The sequence below is a fragment of the Salminus brasiliensis genome, chromosome 16 (genome assembly GCF_030463535.1).
Source record: "Salminus brasiliensis chromosome 16, fSalBra1.hap2, whole genome shotgun sequence".
Classification (NCBI taxonomy): Eukaryota; Metazoa; Chordata; class Actinopteri; order Characiformes; family Bryconidae; genus Salminus; species Salminus brasiliensis.
This window is the reverse complement of record NC_132893.1, coordinates 2,707,498-2,714,444: the sequence shown is the minus strand read 5'-3', so window position 1 is coordinate 2,714,444 and position 6,947 is coordinate 2,707,498. Positions and strand designations below refer to the sequence as shown.

General features: G+C 48.3%; 1 protein-coding gene across 6 annotated transcripts in view; it reads left to right on the top strand.

The window, feature by feature from the left end:
* The window catches only part of gramd1ba (GRAM domain containing 1Ba), an 86,935-nt gene that overhangs the window by 33,119 nt on the left and 46,869 nt on the right, over positions 1–6,947 (top strand). The window lies entirely within an intron of this gene.

The following is a 6,947-nucleotide window of genomic DNA, read 5'->3' as shown; positions in this document are numbered from 1 at the left end:
CTGCATTTAGCGTTCGCATGCAGGCGGGAGAACGGGTAGAACGCTGCCGCTGATCGGAAAGGTTTAAATATCGTGCGTTTGGCATCGATAACTGAGATGATCTGCAGCAGCGTGATGAACCCAGTTTCATTTCTGTTTGCTCTGAGAATCTGGTTTGTTTGGCTGAGTGTGAAAGCAGTTTTCGAGTCCGGATGCAGCGCTAAGCCTCAGTTTTCTTGACAACGGTGGTCTGGAGGTAAAAGTGGCCCAAATCCGATCCAATCAGATGTGTTCTCTGTGTGGCAGTGTGAAGAAAAAAAAAACACACATTGAATCTGACATTTTTCAGAATTCAGATTTAGGCCACTTTCATATGTGGTGTTGGAATCTGACACAATCCGATATGCAGCCAGATTGGAATTCATGCCGCTTTTTCGTCAATCCGACTCGGCATTCCTCACAGATGCGTGCCGAGGAGACGGGAAAAGGGCGACAGTTCAGTGGTGGGATAGCGAGGTAACAGACCGCTGACATATCTCTGTTTGGACTAAATTAGAGGGCACATATCGCACCAACCGCCACAAGAGGGCGCTATTACAGCGTCAAAGGAAAATAAAAATCTTGAAAGCATTGCTCCTTTGTGCATGTGCATCGGTTTAGGAGCTTGAACTCGTCAGATGAGCGTCAGATATAGGTCACATAAAAAAAACATTTAAAAATATTGGATTTGGTGAGAAAATTGGATTTTGTTGATTTTTGGGCTTCTGCTTACACTGGATTGACTGCTGAATTTTGAGCGCACATTTTTGCAGAATACGCAAAATAGCAGCTGGGGTGAGATGGTGTGGTGATCACTGTGAAAATGCTCTTGTGGCTAAATGCAATCAAACCCTCACGACAATGTTCACTCTTCAGAATCTAGTAGATAGCCTTACCCTTCTGGACAGCAGAGACAGTTGCTCCAACAAAAGCAGGAGAAACAATGAAAGAGCAGGTGTCCCAATACTTTTGTCCATATGGTGTAGCTTGCAATGCTCCAATCTTGAAGGTCCCCTGTAAGTAGGATATTGCTCTGTGATAGAATCCCATGGTGCATTTCGGTGTGGGTTGAGGGCTTGACATCATGAAGATTTGTGTGGATGATCATTGCCAGGCAACAGGTCTGTAAAGACTTCCTTTGTCATGTCCTTGGCTTTGATGTCGCCTAATGCCAGGCTCTGTCCCGCTGTTTGTTCTTTAAACTTAGTTATCCAGGCCTGTCCACCAACTTCCAGATTTGGTAGGTCATTAGCCATTCCTTTCATGTCAGGAAAGCTCTGTGGGTTACACTCGGGTCCAGCTCCCTGGATGAGGACATAACAAACATCCAGGACCCACTGAATGAGGGTCGGCAGCTAACAGCAGGTATAAAAATGACCTCAGGTTATGTTAATCCCGTGCAAGTATCTTTTAAGTATAGAGGCGCTTGAGGAGGCATTTCGTTTCGTTGTCCATGGCACAGATACCTCCTGTCCTTCACGGCTGCGGCGAACCTTAGTCAAATCCAGAAGACGAGCCAAGGGACTCCTCAGAGGCACGACACTTCTGGAAGCTTTAGGTAAGTCATTGTGTCGCGTAACCTACAGCCTACGTACGGGATGGGAGTAGCCGCCACTTTCGCGACGACTCCGAGGAAACAACAGCCAACAGACGCCAGTGCCGACTGAGAGTGATGTAGGGAGGAAGTGCCATCAGCCAACCACCCCTGAGAGAGCAATGCCTATTGTGCTCTCTCTGACTCTGGCTGCTGATGGCAAAACTAACCCCTTCCATATGGGGCTTAAGCCACACAAAGAAATGCTGTTACCATGGTACTCCACCAACATAGGACAAGCAGTGGTTCCTAATTTACTGATTCACAGCCGATGAAGAGATGATGGAATACATGTTTTTAACTTAATTTGTTAGTTTTCCATGGACCAAAGCCCAAAGCGAGGGAGGAAGGTGTTTCACAATGCTGCATATTGTCAGGCCCTCGTTATCGTGCCCTCCTCCGGGGGCGTTCCCGGGCCGCCGGCCACAGGCCCATATAAGGACTTCCTCCTTGTTTCGAATTCATTTGTGTTCGTTCCAGTAATTGTCGATCATGTGTTGCACCTGGGACTGGGAGCATTTAGGCAGCTCACTGACTGCTACTCTCTGCCGTGAATTGATTCGTGATCCTAGAGATATCCTAGTCTGGTTCCTTGGCGATCCCAGCTCACGAGACAGTCATGGTACAGTCAGGTTGGGCTTGCCTTGCTATCTAGTCTGGTAGCAGGCTCTCCAGCTATTCCCTTTGTTTACTCCAGATTTCAGTAAGAGTTTCCCCCTGTGTCCCAAGCGAGGCTTGTGGTTTCTGTTGTCCCCTTCCATTTAGCATATCCTTAGTTTTGCCTAGCTCAGTTCCTGTCTCTCCCTGCTCCTCCCAGTCCCAGGTTTGTTGTGTTTGCCACTTGTTTTGTCCCTTTAGGTTTGTGTTCTAGTTTTAACCCTTAGATTGCTGCACACCTTGCTTAGTTCCATCTCTGCGAGTGTTCATCCTGTCTTGTCTAGCCGTACACGCCATGACACATATCTCAGTTTAGGCAGATAACATAAGCCCAAAGTCAAGCCTGTCCAGCAGGAGACATTCTGAAGGACATTCCTATTGTTCCCCACTTTTGGAGGAACTGAGGACTCCTGCTCTCACAGAGGAAACAGCGGTTCACAACTTGTCTTGATTATTCTGTCCCGTGGTGCACGAGTTTTTTCTGGGTGCACCAGGGTTGCCCTGGCCGAACCACACTAACAGAATCATTTGCAGTGGACGGAACCAAGCTTGCCTAGTTTGGACAAGCCCTAAAGGTCCAGGACAGTTGACTGAGGGCATGAATGAAAGGAGAAGATCAAAATTGACTGTTGGCTAAATAACGCTGCTGAAATACAATTAAAGTGAGGACATCAAATGAAGGCCACTGTGTATGTGTGTCTGTGTAAGCTGGTCCAGGGTCAGGGATTAGTCGCACAGCCACACGGCATCTACAGCATTGGTCACTAACTGAGCACGACAATCACCACATCACCTGACTCCTCAATCTGCTCTCTGATTTGCTGGCACTGGAGCCTCCGAGTGGCTAGAAAACACACCAGAGAGGGAGGGGTCTCCGCCTCCCTTCCTGCTGGAATGCTCAGGGACGCCCGCTAGCTGGAGCCAGGGAGCGCTGCGTCTGCAGAAACGGCGCGATAACAGGAGCCAGGCCGGTCCCCAGAGAGGCCTGCAAGGGCAAAGGAACATGTTGATGAAATCCGCTACACACAGCCCTGCTCACTCGCCTTAGTCTGGGAAATCGGAGAAGAGCTATGGAAAGAGCAATATCTCCAAATGATACTTCCGTTGAGGGGCCTCTGGGGCAAGGATGGAGGGTGTACAGACGAAAGCTGTGTGCCCTGTTGCAATGCCAGGTTGTGGAAAACTCTGTGAAAATATGGAAAGCTGTTTGTCTGAGAAGGACTTTAGAATACGTCGTCGGAATTTCCAGTTCCTGTCCGGCACCTAGTTTATTTAATCAGTCCTTCCTTACAGTAAATCAGGTGAGCTGCTGGTGGAACGGAACAAATCTCTAGAGTGTCTGGAGTTCACAGAGAAGATCAGCACCTAAACCTGTGCTCTTCTAACGGGGTCCTTACTCTTGCACAAAAGGTGGAAGGTGGTCTAGAACCCTGCTCCTGGAGGACCCCTGTGCCCCTATGATAACTTGTATTGTTTACCATGTAGTTACTGAATGATACCATTTAGGGTGTGCACTTTATGTCCAAATGTTTGTAGACACCCCTTCTAATGAAGACATTCAGCTACCTTAAGTTGCACCCATTGCTGCCGACACAGACGAGCAGAGACTTCCTCAGAGATGGGATCGCATCAATGAGCCATGGTTCTCCATGACCCTGCTGCCCTATCTTAGGGCACTTTTGGGCAATTTATTACTGACCACTGCACACTAGGAACACCCCAGAAGACCTGCCTGATGTTTCCAAGATTGGCCCATTTTTCCTGCTCTCCAGTTGCAAAGTTCAAGGATGCACTGGAAAGGGTAACATTGTTACACTGTCAGAAATGAAGGTAGTGCATGGGTACCTTTCTGTTCCCCATGGTACAGCTCGGTCCTTAAGGTCCAATTAAGCTTAACTTCACCTTTGCTGTTTCATTTTTTACCCCTTTTTTGTTGATCGAAACTGAGCTCTGAATAACCTTCAACGCTTTACCAAAAAATCATAGTTCATCCCGCAAAAAATAGGCAGTATCTCAGGGAAATGTAGGCGGCCTATGGAAGGTTGCTACAGGGGCCATCTTTTCCCATGAGACTTTCCCATAAATGGAGTCTGAAGACTGGGTGTATGGGCCCTAACCCCCCATTCTTGAGGGGTACATACCAAGTGAAAGGCAAGGTACCCCCCCCCCGAGTATATATTTTACAGTATACAGTACAGTCTCTAAAAGAAGCTTGAGTTAAAATCTGGACAAGGGGTAAACCGACACAAACAGGGTCGGCTGTTGAACGGGATAGTGATGGACTTTTCACTAAAGCCTCTGTGACATCCAGACGGTCTTATCGGTCTTATCAGGAGGTTGACGAGGTTGTACAAGTGAGACTTTTGGCACAGTAGGGTCAGAAACACATTAAGGTGACTCCAGGGTGACTAAAGTGGTCTGGAGAAGCACCCAATGGAGGTGGAACTGAGCTGCCATGGAGGCAACCAAACATTACAGCCAGTTTTGAGATTCTGGACTCAGTTCCTGCTACAGAGGTGGAATCAATGGGTCATTAGATTCACGTCAGTGGAAATCAGTGCAATGCAAAGTGTCTTTGGGCTGCAGCAGCTGAGGGGAGGGCCGGACAAACAAATCAGTTTGATGTATAATCAGGAAAGTGCTGGGGATTTGGTTATGTTGAGCTGATTGCTCTGGGTGTCCGGGTGCTCCACAGTGCTGTCGGTTTACTGATGGAGCTGTCCGTTCAGCACCACAGCCTGCAGAGCTCTGAGAAGCAGCGACATGTGCCTTTACGAGTGTAGCTCCGGAAATATACTGGACATCAGGTCCCTCTCGAACCACCAAAACAGTTCTGACCCATCAAGGAATTCACCAGATGTCAGAAGGTATCCTGTGGAATCTGGCACCAAGACGTGACCAGCAGAACCTCATTTAGGTCCTGTGAGCTGCGAGGTGGGGCCTTCACGGATCGCAACCTGCACTTTTGGTCAATTACGGACCACTGCATACTGACCTGCCTGATGTTTCGGAGATGTTCTGCCTTCCCCAGTCATCTAGCCATCAAACAGAACAAACAGGCTCACACTATATGGACAAAAGTATTGGGACACCTTTGCATTTGCACATCACAGATGTTCGTTTGCATGATATGGGCCCTTTAATTATGTGTAATTATGAGTGCTACAGGAATGCTAGAGAAAATCTCAGCCAGTAGCAGTCATATGCGTAACATCCCATAATAAATTTGAAGCATAAATAAAACTGATCCCAGTTCAGCGAGGCTGATTTAGCTCTCCATTGCGATGCTACTGGAAACCGTGTAGAACAATCTTGGTAGTGCAGCTGTTGCTGTGTGGTGGTGTGTGGTCGTGTTCGCACAGAGGGGACAGTGACTCAGCACACACCACCCCCACCACCGTGCTGCTGACAGCATGCCAAACTGCTGGCCACTGGGGCACTTTAGAGAACATTAGCTACCCTAGGCTACAGCTCGGACACTACACACACATATGCATGAACATACAGTGCCATAGATCACTACAGTGGCTCTGAATTCATTAAAGGAACAGTTGTTGCTGACAGTAAGCAGTATGCAAATGACGGGGATGGGTTCTTTGGGCGAATGTTGCTGGCTAATCACCCGAACATCAGGCAGGTCCTGTGGGGTGTTCCCGGTATGCAGTAGGCAGTACCTTCCTAAAGTGGTCCAAGGACGGACAGCCGGTGAACCGACAGCAGAGTCATGGCCACTCAAGGCTTATTGGTGCTTATGAAGGCCCTACCTCACAACTTACAGGACAACTGCTGCTAGGATCTGCTGCTGCTACTGTAGTGGTGCCAGAGACCATGGTAACTGCTTAGCCAGCACCTACCAATGGCATAGAAACCACCTAGGAACACTATAGTAGTCATCTAATAACCATACCAACCACCTGGCAACACCCTAGAACTTTTCTATTGTCACAATGATACAGATACACTAGAAACACCCAACCAACCACGTAGGGGTACCACAATGACCACCTAGGACACCATAGCAACCGGCCTAACAACCTATGGCAGCCACTTGGGACACCAAGGCAAACCATCAGCAATACCATAGGACCCATTCTGGGATACCATAGCAACCACCTGGCAACACTATAGCACGCTTCTTATGTCCCAAATATGCTAGTAACACCCAATCAGCCACATGAGGGTACCACAGTGACCTCTTCCTGCACCATAGCAACCACCTGGGACACCATAGCCACCGACCACCTAAGACACTATGGCAACCACTTGGGATACCAAGGCAACTGCTTAGCAAGCACCTACCAAAACCATAGCAAGCCATTAGCAATGCCATAGGACCTATTCTGGGATACCATAGCAACCACCTGGCAACACTATAACACCCTTCTTATGTCCCAAATATGCTAGTAACACCCAATCAGCCACATGAGGGTACCACAGTGACCACTCGCTACACCATAGCAACCGACCACCTGAGACACTATGGCAACCTCTTGGGATATCAAGTCATTAGCAATACCATAGGACTCATTCTGGGATACCATAGCAACCACCTGGCAACACTATAACACCATTCTTATGTCCCAGATATGCTAGTAACACCCAATCAGCCACATTAGGGTACCACAGTGACCACTCGCTGCACCATAGCAACCACCTGGGATACCATAGCAACCACCTA